The 25,813-nt window shown below is 45.6% G+C and overlaps 1 protein-coding gene across 1 annotated transcript in view; it reads left to right on the top strand.

Annotated features, from left to right (window-relative positions):
• The window catches only part of DUSP29 (dual specificity phosphatase 29), a 98,092-nt gene that overhangs the window by 34,482 nt on the left and 37,797 nt on the right, over positions 1 to 25,813 (top strand). The gene's annotated exons all lie outside the window — the stretch shown is intronic.

Raw genomic sequence — 25,813 nt, 5'->3', positions numbered from 1 at the left:
GTAAGCTAGCCCAGGAATTTAATTGGGTAGATGTTTGGCGCGTTCAAAATCCGGATGAAACTATGTACTCCTGTTATTCAAAAACACATCAAACCTGGTCAAGAATAGATATGTTTTTTGGAAATAAAAATTTAATGTCCCAAAACAGGACCAGGATAAAGTATATACCTATGGCTTTGTCAGACCATAATGCAATGGTAATTGAGCTAGACTTGAATAAAAATAATATTGCGCCGTTGTTCAAGTTTATTCCTCATTGGTTAGCACTGATCACAGATAAAGAAAGTATAATTGAGGAGCTAAAAATTTTTTTTAAGGTGAATACCGGTTCTGCCAATAGATTAATGGTTTGGGATACGGCCAAGGCATTTTTGAGTGTTGTTAAAAAAGGTAAATTATTGGAAAAAAAGTGTTAGAGAGAAAGGGAATGTATTGGAAAAAAAATTACAAGAAGCAGGAATGGCATGTATAAGGTACCCCACTGATTTTAATAAGAGAGTTTGGGAGGAAGAACAAGAAAAATCAAAAATATACCAGCTAGAAAAAACTAGGAAAGAATTGCTTTTTCAAGGGATCCGGTTAGCTTCGCAGGGCGAAAAGGTTGGTTAAAATTTAGCAAATATAGTGAGAAATCAAAAAGGGAAATCATGGATCGGTGTAATTAAGGATAAAACGAGTAAATTAGTCAGTACACCGGAAGGTATTAAAAAAGTGTTCCTGGAGTATTTCCTAGAGCTTTATAAGTCTAGGGCACAATACTCAAAACAAGAGTTAGATTTATACCTAGATAAGATTCCTTTCAGTAAGATATCCCAGGCCCAAAAATAATATTTAGAAAAAGAAATATCGGTGGCAGAAATAAATTCAGTGCTGGGGAAGGTAAAAGCCGAAAAAGCACCAGGGGGTGATGGGCTCCCTTTTGAAATATATAAAACCTTTTCCCAGGTTTTAGTACCTGAGTTAAAAACAACATTGGATGAAGCCCGAAAATTGGGTGATCTACCCAACTCCATGAAGGAAGCAATTATTACATTAATCCCAAAAAAGGGAAAAGAACAATTAGATCCCGGTCATATAGGCCAATATCTCTTCTGAATACAGATGTAAAAATTATGGCAAAGGTCTTGGCGGATAGGCTGTCAAAGGTCATCAAAGTAATAATAAATAAAGATCAGACAGCCTTCATTCCGGGTAGAACAATATACTCAAATATAAGAAGGTTGTTCCTTAACATCGAAGCTAATAAATTAGATGCAGGGGAGAAAGCGATACTTTCATTGGATGACCAAAAGCCATTTGACTGCATTGAATGGGAGTACCTATGGGCAGTATTAAAAAGGGTTGGTATAGGGGAGGGATTTATAAGGTGGATTCAGTTAATATATCTTAACCCAAGGGCCAGAGTGATGGTGAACGGGAGCTTGTCCCTGCCGTTTGCCCTATATCGTGGCACTAGGCAGGGACGCCCTCTCTCCCCACTGTTATTTGCTATTGCAATTGAGCCTCTGGCAAGTATAATAAGAAATGATAGGGAGTAGAGTTGAGCGAACACCTGGATGTTCGGGTTCGAGAAGTTCGGCCGAACATCCCGGAAATGTTCGGGTTCGGGATCCGAACCCGATCCGAACTTCGTCCCGAACCCGAACCCCATTGAAGTCAATGGGGACCCGAACTTTTCGGCACTAAAACGGCTGTAAAACAGCCCAGGAAAGGGCTAGAGGGCTGCAAAAGGCAGCAACATGTAGGTAAATCCCCTGCAAACAAATGTGGATAGGGAAATTAATTAAAATAAAAATTAAATAAATAAAAATTAACCAAAATCAATTGGAGAGAGGTTCCATAGCAGAGAATCTGGCTTCCCGTCACCCACCACTGGAACAGTCCATTCTCAGATATTTAGGCCCCGGCACCCAGGCAGAGGAGAGAGGTCCCGTAACAGACAATCTGGCTTCATGTCAGCAGAGAATCAGTCTTCATGTCATAGCAGAGAATCAGGCTTCACGTCACCCACCACTGTAAGAGTCCATTTTCATAAATTTAGGCCCAGCACCCAGGCAGAGGAGAGAGGTCCCGTAACAGAGGATCTGGCTTCATGTCAGCAGAGAATCAGTCTGCATGTCATAGCAGAGAATCAGGCTTCACGTCAGCCACCACTGCAACAGTCCATTGTCATAAATTTAGGCCCAGCACCCAGGCAGAGGAGAGAGGTCCCGTAACAGAGGATCTGGCTTCATGTCAGCAGAGAATCAGTCTGCATGTCATAGCAGAGAATCAGGCTTCACGTCAGCCACCACTGCAACAGTCCATTGTCATAAATTTAGGCCCAGCACCCAGGCAGAGGAGAGAGGTCCCGTAACAGACAATCTGGCTTCATGTCAGCAGAGAATTAGTCTGCATGTCATAGCAGAGAATGAGGCTTCACGTCAGCCACCACTGCAACAGTCCATTGTCATAAATTTAGGCCCAGCACCCAGGCAGAGGAGAGAGGTCCCGTAACAGACAATCTGGCTTCATGTCAGCAGAGAATTAGTCTGCATGTCATAGCAGAGAATCAGGCTTCATGTCAGCCACCACTGCAACAGTCCATTGGCATATATTTAGGCCTAGCACACAGGCAGAGGAGAGGTTCATTCAACTTTGGGTAGCCTCGCAATATAATGGTAAAATGAAAATAAAAATAGGATTGAATGAGGAAGTGCCCTGGAGTCCAATAATATATGGTTATGGGGAGGTAGTTAATGTCTAATCTGGACAAGGGACGGACAGGTCCTGTGGGATCCATGCCTGGTTCATTTTTATGAACGTCAGCTTGTCCACATTGGCTGTAGACAGGCGGCTGCGTTTGTCTGTAATGACGCCCCCTGCCGTGCTGAATACACGTTCAGACAAAACGCTGGCTGCCGGGCAGGCCAGCACCTCCAAGGCATAAAAGGCTAGCTCTGGCCACGTGGACAATTTAGAGACCCAGAAGTTGAATGGGGCCGAACCATCAGTCAGTACGTGGAGGGGTGTGCACACGTACTGTTCCACCATGTTAGTGAAATGTTGCCTCCTGCTAACACGTTGCGTATCAGGTGGTGGTGCAGTTAGCTGTGGCGTGTTGACAAAAGTTTTCCACATCTCTGCCATGCTAACCCTGCCCTCAGAGGAGCTGGCCGTGACACAGCTGCCTTGGCGACCTCTTGCTCCTCCTCTGCCTTGGCCTTGGGCTTCCACTTGTTCCCCTGTGACATTTGGGAATGCTCTCAGTAGCGCGTCTACCAACGTGCGCTTGTACTCGCGCATCTTCCTATCACGCTCCAGTGCAGGAAGTAAGGTGGGCACATTGTCTTTGTAGCGTGGATCCAGCAGGGTGGCAACCCAGTAGTCCGCACAGGTTAAAATGTGGGCAACTCTGCTGTCGTTGCGCAGGCACTGCAGCATGTAGTCGCTCATGTGTGCCAGGCTGCCCAGGGGTAAGGACAAGCTGTCCTCTGTGGGAGGCGTATCGTCATCGTCCTGCCTTTCCCCCCAGCCACGCACCAGTGATGGACCCGAGCTGCGTTGGGTGCCACCCCGCTGTGACCATGCTTCATCCTCATCCTCCTCCACCTCCTCCTCATCCTCGTCCTCCTCGTCCTCCAGTAGTGGGCCCTGGCTGGCCACATTTGTACCTGGCCTCTGCTGTTGCCAAAAACCTCCCTCTGAGTCACTTCGAAGAGACTGGCCTGAAAGTGCTAAAAATGACCCCTCTTCCTCCTCCTCCTCCTCCTCCTCCTGGGCCACCTCCTCTTCCATCATCGCCCTAAGTGTTTTCTCAAGGAGACATAGAAGTGGTATTGTAACGCTGATAACGGTGTCATCGCCACTGGCCATGTTGGTGGAGTACTCGAAACAGCGCAACAGGGCACACAGGTCTCGCATGGAGGCCCAGTCATTGGTGGTGAAGTGGTGCTGTTCTGTAGTGCGACTGACCCGTGCGTGCTGCAGCTGAAACTCCACTATGGCCTGCTGCTGCTCGCACAGTCTGTCCAGCATGTGCAAGGTGGAGTTCCACCTGGTGGGCACGTCGCATATGAGGCGGTGAGCGGGAAGGCCGAAGTTACGCTGTAGCGCAGACAGGCGAGCAGCAGCAGGATGTGAACGCCGGAAGCGCGAACAGACGGCCCGCACTTTATGCAGCAGCTCTGACATGTCGGGGTAGTTGTGAATGAACTTCTGCACCACCAAATTCAGCACATGCGCCAAGCAAGGGATGTGCGTCAAATTGGCTAGTCCCAGAGCTGCAACGAGATTTCGCCCATTATCACACACCACCAGGCCGGGCTTGAGGCTCACCGGCAGCAACCACTCGTCGGTCTGTTGTTCAATACCCCGCCACAACTCCTGTGCGGTGTGGGGCCTGTCCCCCAAACATATGAGTTTCAGAATGGCCTGCTGACGTTTACCCCGGGCTGTGCTGAAGTTGGTGGTGAAGGTGTGTGGCTGACTGGATGAGCAGGTGGAAGAAGAGGAGGAGGAAGCCGAGAAGGAGGAGGTGGCAACAGGAGGCAAAGAATGTTGCCCTGCGATCCTTGGCGGCGGAAGGACGTGCGCCAAACAGCTCTCCGCCTGGGGCCCAGCTGCCACTACATTTACCCAGTGTGCAGTTAGGGAGATATAGCGTCCCTGGCCGTGCTTACTGGTCCACGTATCTGTGGTTAGGTGGACCTTGCTACAGATGGCGTTGCGCAGTGCACACTTGATTTTATCGGATACTTGGTTGTGCAGGGAAGGCACGGCTCTCTTGGAGAAGTAGTGCCGGCTGGGAACAACATACTGTGGGACAGCAAGCGACATGAGCTGTTTGAAGCTGTCTGTGTCCACCAGCCTAAATGACAGCATTTCATAGGCCAGTAGTTTAGAAATGCTGGCATTCAGGGCCAGGGATCGAGGGTGGCTAGGTGGGAATTTACGCTTTCTATCAAATGTTTGTGAGATGGAGAGCTGAACGCTGGCGTGTGACATGGTTGAGACGCTTGGTGACGGAGGTGGTGGTGGTGGTGTTGGTGGTACATCCCCTGTTTGCTGGGCGGCAGGTGCCAACGTTCCTCCAGAGGCGGAGGAAGAGGCCGAGGCGGCAGCAGCAGAATAGGCCGAGGCGGCAGCAGCAGAAGAGGTAGCAGGGGGAGCCTGAGTGACTTCCTTGGTTTTAAGGTGTTTACTCCACTGCAGTTCATGCTTTGCATGCAGGTGCCTGGTCATGCAGGTTGTGCTCAGGTTCAGAACGTTAATGCCTCGCTTCAGGCTCTGATGGCACAGCGTGCAAACCACTCGGGTCTTGTCGTCAGCACATTGTTTGAAGAAGTGCCATGCCAGGGAACTCCTTGAAGCTGCCTTTGGGGTGCTCGGTCCCAGATGGCGGCGGTCAGTAGCAGGCGGAGTCTCTTGGCGGCGGGTGTTCTGCTTTTGCCCACTGCTCCCTCTTTTGCTACGCTGTTGGCTCGGTCTCACCACTGCCTCTTCCTCCGAACTGTGAAAGTCAGTGGCACGACCTTCATTCCATGTGGGGTCTAGGACCTCATCGTCCCCTGCATCGTCTTCCACCCAGTCTTGATCCCTGACCTCCTGTTCAGTCTGCACACTGCAGAAAGACGCAGCAGTTGGCACCTGTGTTTCGTCATCATCAGAGACATGCTGAGGTGGTATTCCCATGTCCTCATCATCAGGAAACATAAGTGGTTGTGCGTCAGTGCATTCTATGTCTTTCACCGCTGGGGAAGGGCTAGGTGGATGCCCTTGGGAAACCCTGCAAGCGGAGTCTTCAAACAGCATAAGAGACTGCTGCATAACTTGAGGCTGAGACAGTTTCCCTGGTATGCATGGGGGTGATGTGACAGACTGATGGGGTTGGTTTTCAGGCGCCATCTGTGCGCTTTCTGCAGAAGACTGGGTGGGAGATAATGTGAACGTGCTGGATCCACTGTCGGCCACCCAATTGACTAATGCCTGTACCTGCTCAGGCCTTACCATCCTTAGAACGGCATTGGGCCCCACCATATATCGCTGTAAATTCTGGCGGCTACTGGGACCTGAGGTAGTTGGTACACTAGGACGTGTGGATGTGGCAGAACGGCCACGTCCTCTCCCAGCACCAGAGGGTCCACTAACACCACCACGACCATGTCCACGTCCGCGTCCCTTACTAGATGTTTTTCTCATTGTTATGGTTCACCACAACAACAAATATATTATTTGGCCCAATGTATTGTATTCAAATTCAGCGGGATATAAATTTGAGGCCTAGTATTTAGGCGCTGGGTGACCGGTATGGATTTAGTGACAGAATTAGACTTGGAAATGCACAGAAGCGGGTGTGTGTGAAGTTATTCTGAATGACCCAATGTGCACCTTGAATATTATATACCCTTTTAGGGATAGATTTCAAATAGCTCTGATATAGCAGAAACCACTAAATTATGAAATTGCTAAATTGGGAATTGTATTTCAACCCAGAACAAAAAATGTGCTTTGACGGACACTAAATAACTTTCCCAGCCACAACAGGACAGTGGTAACGAGAGATTTAGCAGGATATAAATTTGAGGCCTAGTATTTAGGCGCTGGGTGACAGGTATGGGTTTAGTGACAGAATTAGACTTGGAAATACACAGTAGCGGGTGTGTGTGAAGTTATTCTGAATGACCCAATGTGCACCTTGAATATTATATACCCTTTTAGGGATAGATTTCAAATAGCTCTGATATAGCAGGAACCACTAAATTATGAAATTGCTAAATTGGGAATTGTATTTCAACCCAGAACAAAAAATGTGCTTTGACGGACACTAAATAACTTTCCCAGCCACAACAGGACAGCGGTAACGAGAGATTTAGCAGGATATAAATTTGAGGCCTAGTATTTAGGCGCTGGGTGACAGGTATGGGTTTAGTGACAGAATTAGACTTGGAAATACACAGTAGCGGGTGTGTGTGAAGTTATTCTGAATGACCCAATGTGCACCTTGAATATTATATACCCTTTTAGGGATAGATTTCAAATAGCTCTGATATAGCAGAAACCACTAAATTATGAAATTGTTAAATTGGGAATTGTATTTAAACCCAGAACAAAAAATGTGCTTTGACAGACACTAAATAACTTTCCCAGCCACAACAGGACAGCGTTAACGAGAGATTGAGCAGGATATAAATTTGAGGCCTAGTATTTAGGCGCTGGGTGACAGGTATGGGTTTAGTGACAGAATTAGACTTAGAAATACACAGTAGCGGGTGTGTGTGAAGTTATTCTGAATGACCCAATGTGCACCTTGAATATTATATACCCTTTTAGGGATAGATTTCAAATAGCTCTGATATAGCAGGAACCACTAAATTATGAAATTGCTAAATTGGGAATTGTACTTCAACCCAGAACAAAAAATGTGCTTTGACGGACACTAAATAACTTTCCCAGCCACAACAGGACAGCGGTAACGAGAGATTTAGCGGGATATAAATTTGAGGCCTAGTATTTAGGCGCTGGGTGACCGGTATGGATTTAGTGACAGAATTAGACTGGGATATGGCCAAAAAATAACCACACTATTGCTGGTTAAATGCACTTGGTGACGGGCGCAGCTTGCCCCTGATTTAGTATATGGCCAAAAAATGAACAGACTATTGCTGGTTAAATGCACTTGGTGTCACAGCTTGACGCACCACACTACTGAGGGTTAAATGCACTTGGTGACGGGCGCAGCTTGCCCCTGATGTAGTATATGGCCAAAAAATGAACAGACTATTGCTGGTTAAATGCACTTGGTGTGACAGCTTCACCCTGATGTAGGCTTTAGCCAAAAAACAACCACACCATTGAGGGTTAAATGCACTTGGTGACAGGCGCAGCTTGCCCCTGATTTAGTATATGGCCAAAAAAATGAACAGACTATTGCTGGTTAAATGCACTTGGTGTGACAGCTTCACCCTGATGTAGGCTTTAGCCAAAAAACAACCACACCATTGAGGGTTAAATGCACTTGGTCGCAGCTTGGATGCACTTGGTCGCAGCACCGCACAAGACACAAAATGGCCGCCGATCACCCCAGAAAAAAGTGACTGACAAACGGTCTGGGCAGCCTAAAAACAGTGAGTGAGCATTTGAATTTCAGCAGCTCAATGATGCACAGCTGCAGATCGATCGATTAATCAAGTGAAGTCCTTTGGAGGAGTTAATCTGCCTAATCTCGCCCTACTGTCGCATCCGCAACCTCTCCCTACGCTAATCAGAGCAGAGTGACGGGCGGCGCTATGTGACTCCAGCTTAAATAGAGGCTGGGTCACATGGTGCTCTGGCCAATCACAGCCATGCCAATAGTAGGCATGGCTGTGACGGCCTCTTGGGGCAAGTAGTATGACGCTTGTTGATTGGCTGCTTTGCAGCCTTTCAAAAAGCGCCAAGAAAGCGTCACAAAAGCGCCAAGAAAGCGACGAACACCGAACCCGAACCCGGACTTTTACGAAAATGTCCGGGTTCGGGTCCGTGTCACGGACACCCCAAAATTCGGTACGAACCCGAACTATACAGTTCGAGTTCGCTCATCCCTAATAGGGAGATCAAAGGGTTTCAATATGTGGGTGGAGAGGAAAAAATTTTAATGTATGCGGACGATATTTAACTTTTTTTGCATAATACTGGGGATCAGTTTAATAGAGTGACAGAAATAATAGATAAGTTTGGTTTGTTTTCTGGTTTAAATATTAATTGGGGGAAATCACACATGTTACTATTAGGAGATGGACAATCACAGGGAGATTCACGGGTTCATGTCCTTGAAAAAAATGAGAATTTTAAATATCTTGGTATACAAATTTCTGGAAATATAGAAGAATATGAAAAACTAAATGTCCTCCCCTTAATAAAAGAATTAAGAACTAAAATACACATATGGAAAAGACTACCAATGTCAATACAAGGTCGGGTAAATCTAATAAAAATGGTCTTTCTCCCAAAAATACTTTGTCTTGCAAAATGCTCCAGTGAGAATATCGCAGAATATTTTTAAGCTATTTGATAGCCTAATGGGGGAATTTATTTGGAAGGGAGCTATCCCTCGGATAAAGAAAGAAGTCCTTCAGCTTCCAGTGCGGGACGGAGGATTAGCGGTTCCTAATTTGTTTTTCTACTATTTTTCTATCTAATAACACAATATGGGAATAGAAAGGGTAGTTTAGAAAGTTTGGTGGGTAGTCAAGAAATAAATAGATGGGGAATCACTTAGAGGTGTTGGAATCAGGTTTTTTGGGGAAAAAAAAATATCGGTAACAGAATACTAAACTTAATAGAATACGTATGGGGGGAAATTAAAAAAATATTAGAGATTAAAGGGTTTTTGCATTATACACCGATTTGGAAAAATCTTAATTTAAAGGAACTAGAAACGATCAGGGTTTATATAGACTGGGGAAAAAAAGGAATGAAATATATAGATCAGATCTTCGAGGAAGATAATCTGAAGGACTTTAATACAATGGTAACGGAATTTGGGATTCCCCATAGAGATATGTATAAATATTTTCAGCCTAGGAATGCGCTGCGGACAGTGGAGCAAGATGATAGGTATAGAAGGGAAAAATCGGATATGCTGGATAAATTTATTAGAGGAGGGGAAGGAGGAGGAATAACCGCAAGGAGATATGGGATTTTGATGGAGGGAAAGAAAAAAAAGGTTATAATGCCCGCCGTAAGAAAATGGGAGAAAGAACTAGAATCTTTTACGGAAGAGAAATGGAGAGATGCCCTTAGAAATTATGCAAGGGTCTCTGACAGGGGTTCACACAAGATCTCACAATTCTTCATACTGCATAGATTACATTGATCTCCATGGATGTTGAAAAGAATGGGTGTGAGGGAGTCAGATAAGTGTTTAAAATGGTGGGAGGAGAAAGCCGATTTAATACATTGCTTTTGGAAATGCCCCAAACTTTTTAGATATTGGACAGAAATAGTAGAAATCATATTTTTGCGTCTGAAAGTTTTAGCTGCCCAATGACCCATTAATCTGTATTTTAGGGGCAACTGAACATTTGAAGTTAGATAAAAAAATACGATTGGTTTTGAATAAAGTATTATTCCAAGCCAGACTTCTTATACTTAGGAAATGGATAATGGTAGATCCACCGACAGTGGGACAGTGGAGAAAAGCAATAGATAACTTAATTATAGAAGAACGTGCGATGGAGAGTTATACAAAAAAATCACACAATCTTGATGAAGTATGGAAAAATTTGCTATTCTAGGGCTGGATCAGTTTTTTTTTTCTCACGTTCCTATGGGTAGTGGGAGGGTATAAATAAAGATAAATTACAATTATGAATTGTTAATATCTATGTTCTTTTATTATTAGATTAATGTGTTTCCTGGATGTTTTTTCTATGAAATTGAAATAAAGACTAATAAAAAAATAAAAAAAGATATAGTGGGGAGCTGGAAGAAAATTTCAAATGGGGTGGAATTAGAGGAAAAACGCAATTCTGCCTCAGTTGGATGGGGTGTTTTTTTTTTTTTTTTTTTTTTACAGTGTTCCCTATGTGGTAAAATTGACCTGTTAACTTAATTCTCCAGGTCAGTATAATTACAACGATACCACAATTGTATAGTTTGTCTTGAATTTTAATACTGAAAAAAAAAATAAAAAAAAAAAAAATAATTTTGCTCTACATGAGGCTTGCTGTACCAACTGGCTGCTGATTAAGTGGAGTGTAAAGAACCAGAGTTTAAGACAAGGAGCAAGAAACTAAGGTTTGATAGTATTTCCTTGTGTGGCTTAATTCTAGCTAGTCCTCCAACTACAGCAGATAGGGTCTATTTCTAACTCTGATTTACTGTTTTCCTACTTTACTGTTCATCCCCATTTTAACATGTGCTCCATGGACAATGCCACTAAGTGTGTGTCCTGTGCAATGTATGCGTGCCTTGAAGAGCCTTTCAAGGGTGAATACAATTGCACTAGATGCAATCATGTTGCATATTTGGAAGCCCAGATCTTGGATCTAAATAGGCTAGTCCTGAGCCGGCACGCCCTAGTAAATATGCCTGTTTGGCTGCTACAGTGAGGAAAATAAGTATTTGAGCACCCTGCGATTTTGAAAGTTCTCCCACTTAGAAATCATGGAGGGGTCTGAAATTCACATTGTAGGTGCATTCCCATTCTGAGAGACAGAATAAAAAAATAATAATCTGGAAATCACATTGTACGATTTTCAAAGAATTTATTTGTCTTGCACTGCTGAACATAAGTATTTGAACACCTGAGAAAATCAGTGTTAATATTTGGTACAGAAGCCTTTGTTTGCAATTACATAGGTCAAATGTTTCCTGTAGTACTTGACCAAGTTTCCACACACTGCAACAGGGATTTTGGCCCACTCCTCCACACAGATCTTCTCTAGATCTGTCAGGTTTTGGGGCTGTTACTGAGCAACACTGAATTTCAGCTCCCTCCAAAGATGATCTATTGTATTTAGGTCTGGAGACTGGCTAGGCCACTCCAGAACCTTCATATGCTTCTTATGAAGCCACTCCTTGGTTATCCTGGCTGTGTGTTTTGAGTCATTGTCATGTTGGAAGACCCAGCCACGACCCATCTTCAATGCTCTGACTGAGGGAAGGAGGTTGTTGCTTAAAATCTCACAATAAATGGCCCTATTCATCCTCTCCTTAATACAGTGCAGGGATGGTGTTCTTGAGATGCAACTTGAACAAGGGAACCTTCCGTGCAATGCATGATTTTAAACCATGACGGCGTAGTGTTCTACCCACAGTGACCTTTGAAACTGTGGTCCCAGCTCTCTTCATGTCATTGACCAGCTCCTCCCTTGATGTTCTGGTCTGATTCCTCACCTTTCTTATCATCAGTGATACTCCACGAGGTGAGATCTTGCATGGAGCCCCAGTCCGAGGGAGACTGACAGTCGTCTTTAGCCTCTTCCATTTTCTAACAATTGCTCCAACAGTCTATCTATTTTCACCAAGCTGCTTGGCAATTGCCCAGTAACCATTCCAGCCTTGTGGAGGTCAACAATTTTGTCTCTGGTGTCTTGCCCATGGTAGTAGTTGGAGTCTACTGGGGTGGACAGGTGTCTTTAAAGAGCTCAGACAAGTGCTACTAAGTTAGATTAATGAGTGGATTAGAGGTGGACTTTTTAACCACTTAAGGGCCACAGGTTTATACCCCCCCCCCCCCGTGACCAGGGCCTTTTTTACAAATCGGCACTTCACAAATTTAACGGTTTATTGCTTGGTCATGCAACTTGGCACCCAAATGAATTTTACCTCCTTTTCTTCTCACAAATACAGCTTTCTTTTGGTGGTATTTGATTGCTGCTGAGATTTTTAGTTTTTCTGATATCAAAAAATACCGCAATTTTCTCAAAAAAAGTGTATTTTTAACTTTTTTTGGGTAAAATTGTTCAAATATAATTACATTTCTATAAAAGTTTGTGTCAGAATTTATTGTGCTACATGTCTTTTATAAAAAAAATCCAATAAGTGTATATTTATTTATATTTATAGCATTTACAAACTATGGTACAAAAATGTGAATTTCCGCATTTTGAAGCAGCTCTGACTTTCTGAGCACCTGTCATGTTTCTTGAGGTGCTAGAATGCCAGTATAGTATAAATACCCTCCAAATGACCCCATTTTAGAAAGAAGACACCCCAAAGTATTCGCGGAAGGGCATGGTGAGTTCATGTATGATTTAATTTTTTTGTCACAAGTTAGCAGAAAATGACACTTTCTGAGGAAAAAAAATAATAATAAAGTTTCCATTTCTGCTAACTTCTGGCAAAAAAAAAAAAATCTCCCACGGACTCATTATGCCCCTCGGTGAATACCTTGGGGTGTCTACTTTCCGAAATGGGGTCATTTGTGGGGTGTATTTACTGTTCTGGCATTTTGGGCGGGGCTAAATTGTGAGCAACCCTGTAAAGCCTAAAAGTACTCGTTGGACTTTCGACCCCTTTACGCACCTAGGCTGCAAAAAAGTGTCACACATGTGGTATCGCCATACTCAGAAGAAGTAGGGCAATGTGTTTTGGGGTGTATTTTTACATATACCTATGCTGGGTGAGAGAAATATCTCTGTAAATTGACAACTTTGTATACATTTTTTTTAAAAGTTGTCATTTACAGAGATATTTCTCACACACAGTATGGGTATATGTAAAAATACACCCCAAACACAGTGCCCTACTTCTTCTGAGTACGGCGATACCACATGTGTGACACGTTTTTGCAGCCTAGGTGCACAAAGGGGCCCAAATGCCAATGAGTACCTTTAGGATTTCACAGGGCATTTTTACGCATTTGGATTCCAAACTACTTCTCACGCTTTAGACCCCATTTTGGAAAGAAGACTTAGTAAGAAAAAAATAAATAAAAATTTCCGCTAACTTGTGCCCCAAAAAAAACTTCTATTGATTCGCCATGCCCCTCAAAAGTGATCTTTATAGCGCCACAGTGATTTTACAGTGTTTTTGCAGTGATCAGAAAAAATAAATTCTGTCACTGCGGTGGGGCGGACTGAACGCAAGTGTGGGCACAAGATCAGGCCTGATCGGGCGAACACTGCGTTTTTTGTAGCGCCTACGGTGACCCTAATGTACTGATATAGATCTGATTGCGATCAGTCTTGATCACTTACAGATACTATATAGTACTAGTGCTGATTAGCGACAGCGATGATGCTAATCAGCCACTAATCAGTGACTGTGGTGGACCGGGCTGGGCGCTAAGTAACTGGCGGTGATAATGGAACCTTACAGGGGGGTGATCAATGACAGGGGGGTTATCAGGGAGTCTATATGGGGTGATCAGGTGTTAATAAGGGGTTAATAAGTGACAGGGCGGTTGTAATGTGTGTGTGGTGCTTGGTGCTACTTACAGAGCTGCCTGTGTCCTCTGGTGGTCGATCCAAGCAAAAGGGAGCACCAGAGGAGCAGGTATATCAGACGCTATTTACAAAATAGCGTCTGATATACCTATTTGATTGGTTCTTTTAAAAATCTACAGCCTGACAGTCTGATCAGCGCTGGCAGGCTGTAGTTAAACTTGAATACTGTGCAATCCTGTGAACGCGCGCTCCTGTGAGCGCGCATTCACAGGAAATCTCAGGTCTCACAAGATGACGCCAATAGGCATCACTGAGACCTGAGAGCGCTGCCGTCTGGACGCCTATCGACGTTACAGTGATGGCAAGCGGATAAAGGCACAGTAACAGGTCTTTGAGAGCCAGAATTCTTGCTGTTTCTCAGGTGTTCAAATACTTATGTTCAGCAGTGCAAGACAAATAATTTTTAAAAAAATCATACAATGTGATTTCCTGATTCTTTTTTTATTCTGTCTCTCAAAGTGGGAATGCACCTACAATGTGAATTTCAGACCCCTCCATGATTTCTAAGTGGAAGAACTTGCAAAATCGCAGGGTGTTCAAATACTTCTGTTACTCACTGTATTAGGGATGAAAGCCCAGGGCCAGCAACAGTGCAGCAGGGTGTTTCTCCTAGCAACCAGGAGGATGACCGCTGCAGGAAGGATGGGAAAAGAAGTGTAGCAAAGGTCAGGCAGATGTTGGTGGTAGGGGACTCTATTATTAGGCGGACAGACAGGGTCATCTGTCACCAAGACCGTGAATGCCGAACAGTGTGTTGTCTGTTGGGTGCTCGGATTCGGCATATTGCAGATAGGATTGACAAAGTCAGTGGGAGATGGAAGGTCCTTAAAAATTATTTTAGGGAACTAGGTGAGAAGCTGAAGTCCAGGGCTTCCAAGGTAGTATTTTCAGAAATACTACCAGTGCCACGAGAGTCACCAGAGAGACCACGGGATCTTAGGGAGTTAAATAAGTGGCTCAGAAGCTGGTGAAGGATGGAAGGGTTTGGGTTCATGGAGAACTGGGCCGACTTTTCGATCAGTTACAGGCTCCACAGTAGGGATGGGCTGCACCTTAATGGGGAGGGTGCAACTGCCCTGGTGGAAAAAATGGTTAGACGTCTGGAGGAGCATTTAAACTAGGATCTAAGTGGGTGTTGGGAGGTCATACTAATAAAGGGGTAGATAGAGAGTTGGTTATAGAAGGGGACAGTGGGGATTTAGTGGGGGCTGGGGTTAGCGAGGAAAATAGGGGAAGACTGGGTATATATTTATGAAAAACATAACTGCTGGTAACAAGGAGCCTAGAAACATACAAACATTAACAAAGGTAACCAAAAAATCCTGGATATTCACTTTAGAGGTAATAGTTATTTAAAATGTATTTTCACAAATAGCAGAAGTCTAGCTAGAAAAATGGGGGAGCTGGAGTTGGTGTTGTGAGCCTGTATGTGAGGAGTGATCTGAAGACAAGTGTGAAAGAAGCAATTGTGGGTGTGGATGGTGAGGATGTGGAATACTTATGGGTGGAAGTTCAAAGGGATATAAACACTGAAAAAATAATACTTGGTGTAATCCATAGACCCCCTAACATCACAGAAGAGATAGAAACGCAACTGTATAACCAAATAGAGCGGGCGGCACAGGCTCGTACAGTGGTCATAATGGGAGATTGTAACTTCCCAGATATTGACCGGGGTCATGATTCTGCCTCAACCGCAAAGGGGAGAAAATTCCTCAACTTGCTGCAGACAACTTTATGGGCCAGTTTGAAGAAGCTCCCACTAGGGGCGATGCTCTGTTGGATCTGGTAATTTCTAATGATGTTACTGTTCAAGAAACACTAGGTAATAGTGACCACAATATAATTATATTCCCCCTAAACTATAATAAGCAAACTCTGTCAGGCAGAGCAAAGACACTGAATTTCAAAAAGGCAAATTTCCCTGGGTTGAGGGCAGCATTTCAGGGCATAGACTTGGAGCAGCCACTGTCACAAAATAATACTGAGGATAAAATGGGAGAGCTTCAAATCCACATTGAGTAATTGCACAATTTTTTTTATCCCTTTAGGTAACAAGTATAAACGCCCCCCCCCCCCCCCATATGGCTTATAGCTACTGTAAAAAGGGCAATAAAAGACAAAAAGAGAGCATTTAAAAAATACTAATCTGAGGGGTCAGCTGTAGCGTTTGAAGATTACAAAGGGCTTAATAAAATCTGTAAAAAGTAGATAAAATTTGCAAAATTCCGAAACGAACAGCAGGTGGCAAAAGAAAGCAAAACAAATTCCAAAACATTATTTAAATATATAAATGTCAAAAAACCTAGATCTGAGCAGGTAGGTTCACTAAATAATGGTAAAGGGGGGGGGGGGGGGTAGTCACTGATGATAAGGAAAAGGCAATGTTTTTTTTAGCTCTGTATATGTAAAAGAAGAGAATGGAGCTGATATCTGTGGCACAGGGGCTGTTAGTACATCCAGTGATATACTCAATTGGCTAACTGTGGATATCGTCCAAGAGAAGTTATATAGGGTAAATGTGAATAAGGCTTCGGGTCGAGGTGGATTACACCCAAGAGTGTAAAGAGCTCAGATCAGTCATTGCTGGGGGCCAAGTGATTGGCGCAAGGCAAATGTAGTGCCCATATTCAAAAAAAGGATCAAGGTCCTCCACGGGTAATTACAGACCTATAGGCTTGGAAAGTATAGTGTGTAATTGGATTGAAAACTGGCTGAAGGACCGTGTCCAGAGAGTTGTGGTCAATGATTCCTATTCAGAATGGTCCCCGGTTATAAGTGGTGTACGCCAAGGTTCAGTGCTGGGGACCTTATTATTTTATTTATTTATTAATGATATTGAGGATGGGATTAATAGCACCATATCTATTTTTGCTGATGACACTAAGCTGAGTAGAACTGTACAGTCTATGGAAGATGTCCGTTAACTACAAGCTGACTTGAACATTCAGACTATAAATTGCATAACACAAACATAGCAACCTTGTATAAATGTCTGCTGAGACCAATCTGCTCTGGATGATGTCAGGGGTCACACAGCTGAGCAGACAGAGAGTGCTTAGTTACATTTGCTTGTAAAGACTGAAATTACACTCCTAAGGTCCTGTTCAGTGCTTCTCTGGTCACTTGACCTGACACTGAACAAGATATTTAGAGATCAGCAGAATGAGCCGTGCATTGGAGAATATGCAGTAACACACATGTGTTACAGTCCTAAGCTACTAATTATGAATTTTAATATTCAATATATACATGGAACATAAAAACTTGACAAGCAGCTAATGTAAAGTGCTTAATCAGCTGATCATGCTGATTGTACTGCACCACCAGAGGGGTAACTTGAAGACTGTCAACCCTAAACAAAAACTGCAACAGGGCTCCCCTAAACTATGTGCTATTTATAATAGTGGTGTCTTCTTTGGGCCCCCACAATCACCAAGGTCCTAGTGGTACTGCTTTCTCTGCCCTCCTAACTATTCACTCAAAATCAGTGACTTTTTTGTGTTTGGGAAATACATGACATTTCCTTGCAATTGCATTAAAATATATTCCCTACCATATACCGTATGTACTTTTGTAAAATGCACAGTCCATATTATCCATAGCAAGCCATTTTATGACTAGACACATTAATGGTTAATTCCCTCATAAAAATGTACTTTAAAAGTGACTGTGCTAATGATTTTCATTGCTCACAATTACTGGTTTAACCCCTTAAGGACCCAGCTGGACGTTACTTAATGACCAGCGCATACATGTATGGCGCAAGGTCAGCCGGGCGCTGGGGCAGGATCGCAGGGAAATTGGGGCACCATGGTTGCTCTTACCGGCAGGCATTCATGCCAGGTAAGGGCAGCATGGTGTCTTTCTGCCCCCCCTGCAGCTTCAAGCGCAATTGGCCAGTCAATGAAGACCGGCACATCGCAGCGCTGGAAGCAGAAGTAAGCTGGGGGGCAGGGAGGGGGTCATGGGGAAATAGTCAGCACCTGTCTCCTCCAAGGTCAGGCAGGGGACTCCAGTTTGGCATCCCCTTCCAGCGCTGCGATCGGCTGGAGCAACGCCAATCGCAGCACTATAGCAGCACAGGATCCTTATCTATTCAGAATCCATTAGGGCAAAACTGATCCGTTTTGGACCGCTTGTGAGAGCCCTGAACGGATCTCATAAACGGAAAGCCAAAACGCCAGTGTGAAAGTAGCCTAAGCTGTAGAAATCAATTTTAGTTAGGTACTGTAGTGTTAGTGAAGTGTTTTTGCACACACATATCTGTGTGCATGCGTGCGTCCTGCAGCTGCTGAGCGCATTTTTCTGAACATCCATTTTTCTGACCGGTCTTCTCAGTTTACTGTGCAGATAAAAAAAAATTGTGTAGATATATATATATATCTTCATATATGTGATGAATACCGTACCCCTCGTGCCCCGACTGACGCCGGACGTCAACTACATCGAGCTCACGAGATACGGTATGGTCACTGGTTACCAAGGCATGATGTTACGCCCTCCTGGAGGAGTGGGTAAGGTCAGTTTTGGTACAGTTTTCACAGACGCCTTCTGTCCACACGGGCACAGAGAGGAAACAAGCTATGAGAGCCTTTTCACTGCCTCAGTAAAACAACGTATTCTCAGCCCGGAAAGACTGCCACCAGTTCCTTGTTTGATATAAGCCCGGTCCGCTTATGGGATTATGTAGAGTAAGAAACAAACCAGTGGTAGTGTATTGCTAGGTTGAAACATGGACGTGGGGATTCGTTATCGAGATACAAGACAGCATAAAATTTAATTATATATTTAATCACCTTAAGAGCTCACTAGAAATGACACTATACACACTAAGAATATATACAGTGGTCTGAGGTTAAAACTACAGGTAATAGGATACAACAGGGTTAAGCAGAACAATAAGTCAGTTTACCAGATATATGAGTCCTTTAGGTTGTAATGAGTTCTTTGCTGTATTCACATCGGGGGCAGTGATGTCAGATGTCAGTTGCAGGTCCCTCTAAACACATGACACAATGTCCCCCCCTTTCAGAGAAAAGACACGCCAAGCATGGTACTGTTATTTAGTTTCTATGGGCAGATATGCATATCTCCCTTCCCTGGCCTCCCACCGCCAGACTATGACCATGGGCCTGTTCATTGTGGCCACAGGGACATAAATATGTATCCGGTCTATGCCTGTGATGGCCGGGCGATTCATAATTCCTTATGAACTGCCGGCACCAGAAAGTCTGATAATTTCCATTGAACTGGGGAATGGACTAGACCGCAGAGAGGTCTTTCCTGTTCCATTAGCTGGGGTTCCTGGCTGGCTGAATGGAAGTGTGAAAAGTTGTTAACACTGGTGGACTGCTAGAGGTCCTCTGCCAGCTGCTGGCTTTGAAGGAGGGCCCCCCTGTGGAACTCACTACCTCTGCTACCTTTCAGCAAATGGTGGGTGTGGGAGCATGGCTGACAGTAAATAATAATCCATATTACTCACACCTCCCCATTTTAGAGGGCACTAGGGACAGCACATTCCTGTGTTTCCCAGTGCACCCATCTGCACCCTCTCTGGTGGCGAAGGGCAAAGTGGTACGCCTGGAGTGCAAGGCTTCCGCGTACCCACCTCTCATTCGCTTCTGGCCAATGGAGTCACTCTGACTGAGCATGACACGAGGCCACAATAATTGGCATCAGGCGGAATTATAAACGGCCACGTGAAGTCGGCTGCCTGGGGTACTGGGAAGCTGGAAAAGGCGCCCTTCAACCTGGAAGGCCGTCTTGCAGTCGTTTGTCCAATCGACCGAGGAGGCCAGCTTCTTCCTGGTGCGGTCCATCAGGGGTCTCGCCAGGCTACTATAGTGGGGAAAGAACCCACTATAGTACCCGGCGGTGCCCAGGAAGGACATCACCTGGTTCTACATACAGATAAACAAGCAAACCAGGCTCTAGGCGAGAAGCAGGGAAAGGGTCACCTCCTAGCAAATCCCTGACTTCTCTCCCTGCTCTGCTCAGCCCACATTCAAACCTTGATGGTAGGAATGAAGTGTCCTCGTGCTTAAACACCCTAGATTCCCTGAGATGGTGAAAAGGGGAATAGGAGCAGCCTGCTCGCACAGAACTTGGATGGGAGAGATGACACCAACACAACCAAGATAGCAAACAACAAAAACTGAAACCACACTTATCTTTTCTGAGCTGGGACAGACAACCTTCCCTCCTTGCTTCCAAGGCCAGAAAGATTTTTCTAACCCGCTCAGAGCACTGGGATAGAGTGCTATTTAAACTAATGACCCCACTCAGTGCACCTGATGGGAGGCGGATCCAGCACGTCTCCAAAACAGAACACTAAACACGTGCTGCTATTCTGGCTGACCTCCGTACATAGTCAGAGCAGGGCATGACCGTACCCCCCCCCTTCTACGGGTGACCTCCGGACACCACGGACCAACCTTATCCGGATGGGATCAATGAAAAGCCCTCACCAGTCGGCTGGCGTTGACATCCAGTGCCGGAACCCACATCCTCTCCTCAGGGCCGTATCCCCTCCAGTGTACCAGGTACTAAAGGGACCTCCGAAGAATTCTAGAGTCGAGGATCCTGGAGATCTCGAACTCCAAGTTTCCATCGACCAGAACAGGAGAAGGAGGCAATGGCGATGGTTCCACCGGTTTCACGTATTTTTTCAGTAAAGACCTGTGGAACACATCATGGATCCTCCAAGTCTGCGGAAGATCCAGTCGAAACGCTACAGGATTGATCACCGCAGATATCTTGTACGGACCAATAAATCTTGGACCCAGTTTCCAAGATGGCACTCTCAATTTCATATTTTTAGTGGACAACCACACCAGATCACCCACACACAGGTCTGGACCAGTCACACGTCTCTTGTCAGCCATTCGTTTATACCTCTCACCCATCTTCTCCAAATTCCCTTGGATCCTCTGCCAGATGGAGGATAAGGCAGAAGAAAATCTCTCCTCCTCTGGCATCCCAGAGGAACCAGTCCCAGAAAAGGTACCAAACTGAGGATGAAAACCGTATGCGCCAAAAAATGGCGACTTACCTGTGGACTCCTGCCTACGGTTATTCAACGCAAACTCTGCTAGGGACAAGAATGAGGACCAGTCCTGCTGATTCTCAGCCACAAAGCACCTCAAGTAGGTCTCCGGGTTTTGATTAGTACGGTCCGTCTGACCATTTGACTGCGGATAAAAAGCAGAAGAGAATGAAAGTTGAATGCCAAGCCGAGAGCAGAACACCCTCCAAAACCTGGAGACAAACTGCGTGCCCTTATCAGAAACTACATCCGAAGGAATACCATGCAATTTCACAATATTATCCACAAAAATCTGCGCAAGAGTCTTGGCGTTAGGCAGACTAGTTAATGATATAAAGTGAGCCATTTTACTGAAACGGTCAACTACCACCAAAATCACTGTTCTCCCGGAGGAACTTGGCAGATCCGTAATAAAGTCCATAGACAAGTGCGTCCAAGGACGAGACGGAATAGACAATGGAAGAAGTGAACCAGCCGGTCGAGTATGAGCAACCTTTGACCGAGCACAGGTCTCACAAGCTGTCACGTAATCCTCAATGCTCTTACGTAACCCTGGCCACCAGAACCTCCGGGACACCAGATCGCAGGTGGATTTACCACCAGGATGTCCAGCAAGGACAGTATCGTGATGTCCTTGAACACCTTGTATCGCAGGCCCTCAGGAACAAACAACCTCCCTGGGGGACAAGAACCAGGAGCCCCCTCCTGGGCTCCCATCACCTCCATCTCCAATTCAGGGTACAGAGCGGAGACCACCACCCCATCTGCTAAAATCGGTGCAGGATCCTCTGAATCACCTCCCCCAGGAAAGCTGCGAGACAAGGCATAAGCCAAATTCTTATGGTCTGTATATACCGTAACGGGGTGAGACGCCCCCTCCAACCAGTGACGCCATTCCTCAAAGGCCAACTTGATAGCCAACAACTCTCTATCTCCAACATCATAATTCCTCTCGGCGACCGAGAGCTTCTTGGAGAAAAAAGTACACAGGACCCATTTGCCAGGGGATGAACCCTGTGACAGCACCGCTCCAACCCCCACTTCTGATGCATCAACCTCCACTACGAATGGCTGAGACACATCCGGCTGCACCAGAATGGGAGCAGACACAAAACGCTCTTTAATAGCCGAAAAGGCCTGCAATGCCTCATCCGACCAGAAAGAGACGTTGGCGCCCTTCTTAGTCATATCCGTGAGAGGTTTTACTCTGGTAAAATAGTTCGAAATAAATTTTCTATAATAATTCGTAAACCCGAAGAACCGCATCAAAGCTTTCTGATTCTCTGATCGGTCCCATTACAGAACCGCCCGGACCTTTTCGGGGTCCATACGAAAACCAGAATCAGAAAGCAGATATCCCAAGAATGGAAGCTCTTCCACCACAAACATTTCTCCAATTTGGCATATAATTTATTCTCCCGAAGGATCGTCAAAACCTGTCTCACATGATCCTGATGGGTCTTCTGGTCAGGAGAGTAAATTAAAATGTCATCCAAGTAAACTACTACGAACCTCCCCACCAAATGATGAAAAATGTAATTGACGAATCGCTGAAATACTGCTGGCGCGTTCGTCAACCCAAAAGGCATAACCAGGTTCTCAAAATGACCCTCGTGCGTATTGAAGGCAGTTTTCCACTCATCCCCCTCCTTGATTCTGATCAGATTGTAGGCCCCTCTCAAATCCAACTTGGAGAACACCTTGGCTCCAACAATCTGATCAAAAAGGTCAGAGAGCAAAGGCAGGGGATATGGATCCCGGACCGTAATACGGTTCAATTCCCGGAAATCCAAACACGGTCTCAGCGATCCATCCTTTTTTTTTACAAAGAACAAACCTACTGCCACCGGAGACTTGGATGGCCTAATATGACCTTTTGCCAAACTCTGTGCGATATATTTTCGCATGACCTCTCTTTCGGGTTGAGAGAGGTTGTAAAGCCGAGACTTTGGCAATTTAGCCCCAGGAATGAGATTAACTGGACAATCATAGTCACGATGAGGGGGCAATTCCTAAACCCCACCCTCCGAAAAGACATCCGAAAAATCTGAGAGGTACTGAGGTAAAGCCGTAGTGGACACACCAGAGATAGATGTGCCCAGACAATTATCCGAACAAAACTCACTCCAACCAATGATCTGTCTCGCTTGCCAATCAATAATTGGGTTATGTTTAGTCAACCATAGTAACCCCAAAACTATAGGAGCGGGCAAATCCTTCATGACAAAACAAGACATAATCTCAACATGTGAATCACCCTCCCTTAAGTGAATACCATGAGCAATGTGAGTGAGACTCCTTTGAGAAAGAGGGGAAGAATCAATTGCAAAAACCTTGAATCTCTTTCTCTAAAGTGCAAGTACTTAGACCCAAATTTTGAAGAAAAAGGAAGTCAATTAGGTTTACCCCAGCACCACAGTCAAGGAATACTTCAACAAAAATTTCTCTTGACTCTAGCGCCACCCTAGCTGGAAGGAGAAAACGGGAATTGCAGGGAGCTTGCATACCTGTCTGCTCTACCACACCATTCACACCACCAAGGGTCAGGAAAGTTTTTTTTTATTTTTCTCTTCCACCTGCAGTTTAACAAAAGGACAAGCCAAAACAAAATGACCACTTTTTCCACAGTAGTAACACAGTTTGTGCAATCTCCTAAAGTTTCTACTATCAGAACGGCAAGAAACCTGACCCAGCTGCATGGGTTCCTCCGCTACCCCAGAGTTACCTGTAACATCGTAAAAAGAAGATGGAATGGTCACTCTTATATGGAAATATAGGACACTTTATTGGGCATATATCATGGAATTGTGTGCAATAAAATTACAATAAAATGTTAAAACTAAATTTTGATCAATAATATATTAAAAAATAATTAAAAAATAAAATATAAACAAAAAACAGTGTTGAATGGGTGCTGATGGCTCCAAATAAAACCCCTCTCTATCATTCGCATCCAGACTTGTCCAGTCCCAGGTGCGATAGTTCTATCTGGTTTGTAGAGGTAGGTTGGTGCATGACCCCACAGAAAAGGGCATAGGCCTATCGGTGGGGGCGGCCACCTCCATATGTGTTTGGGAGGGAACGGGTAGTCTCTCGTTAAGGAGACTTACGACCCCCTTAATGGAGTCGTCGACATAAGTCTTAGCCCACTGGTACATGTCAAACTGCAGAGACGGAAAATGGCGACAAAATGGTGGTCTGGTCTGAAGGTCTGAAAGGAGAAGACGAGGACAGAGAACATCTACTTTAAAGGAGATGTCCCTTAATGTAAGAGGTATGGGGCGCTGTATTTCTGTAGTGATGGGGGGGGAACGTTATAGTCAGCAAGTGGTGTGTGTGTGTGTGTGTGTGTGTGGGGGGGGGGGCCTTATTGTTTTTCGCCCATGGGCCACATTTCACCTAGAATCGGCCCGTTCAGTCCTTTGACTTAGCGACCCCTGGGTATCTGGCCATCGGAATTTCGTGCACATTCCACAAAAACTCCGCCCTGAACAGATAAGGTACCACGAATTGTCGGTCCCTAGGCCATGCCTCTGGTGAGCCCTGCTGGACCGTTTCCCGGCACAATCGTCCTTGGTCCCAGAACGCCTTCTGGACGCCTGAGTCCAAGGGAGGCCGTGCCACCTGCTGCATGAGAGCTTTCAAGCTGGCACTAGCCCCTAACGCCACCTGAAACCCCACGGTGGGACGTGGTCAGAATAGACGAGACTGTCACGTCCTCTGTCAGGTCCCTGGGAACTGTCTCCTGGCCTCCATCTGACTCGGCAGCCACTTGGTCGGAAGGGGGAAAGCCATCATACGCCTAGGGCCTAAGAAATCCCACTGCGCGCGATAGCAGCTAGTGCCTGATTCTCCCCGGCTTCCGACCAAGTCGCCAGTCCAGATGGACTAACGTGGCCCTCTGACATTCCAGTTGGGGAGGAACCCTGCACTGAGGCTTTACCTGGGAGCCCTACTTTTCCTGGGACAGCCCTGGCCTCAATTGCATCCTCCTCCGCAGCTGTCTGCCCCCTGCTTGATCCCTCAGTCACCAGACCTGAAGACAACAGGTTCCAGCAGGCTTGCTGGCCACACCCTGGGGCCTCAGCACAGCTGGCTTTATTGACCCCCCCTCCCCACTGAGGGGAGAGGCACACATTACATCTCCCACATCCCCATAAACAGGCATGTTCGGTACATTAACAGTATCAACAGGGGTGGACATGACATCACATTCTGGGGGAATCGGACCTCGGGGGGTCAGCGGCCACGTACTTAGACATAAGTCACCCCAGGTCCGTCCCCAGCAAAACACTGGCAGGGATATTTGAGGATACCCCCACCTCCCTTAATCCTCCACCAGCGTCCCAGTCCAAAAAGACCTTGGCGACGGGCATCCTGGGTTCTACTCCTCCAATCCTGGAGACAGTAAGGAATCTTTCGGACAATAAATCATGGGGTCCCACCAGTTCAGGCCGTACCAGAGTCATCTCAGCGCCAGTGTCTCTAAGTCCCCTGGGCAGAGCCTGACCCACGGTGACCGGTTGAAAATTGTCAAGGGACCTCCCAGCACCCCCACCCACACACAACACAGTGGACGGTTTCTGGGTTGATGACTGGGACGGGTCCCTCTGGCGCTGGTGACACATAACCTTGAAGTGTCCTGGCTGTTTACAGAGGTGGCAAAGTCAGTCTTCCCCACCGACGTCGAAAGTGAAGCCGGGGCTGGTGCCCACTTGGGCCTAGGGGCAGCAGGGGCAGAGTGTGTCTGATCCCCTCTCCAGCCAACAGGTTTCTGGGCCTCTGAAGTCCTGTTGTTGGTGTACTCATCGGCCAGGGCTGCTGTTGCAGAGGCCCCCTTTGGCTTCCGGTC

Source organism: Bufo gargarizans, chromosome 6 (genome assembly GCF_014858855.1).
Source record: "Bufo gargarizans isolate SCDJY-AF-19 chromosome 6, ASM1485885v1, whole genome shotgun sequence".
NCBI classification, from domain to species: domain Eukaryota; kingdom Metazoa; phylum Chordata; class Amphibia; order Anura; family Bufonidae; genus Bufo; species Bufo gargarizans.
The sequence above is the reverse complement of the archived record's forward strand: the minus strand, read 5'-3'. Positions and strand labels throughout refer to the sequence as shown.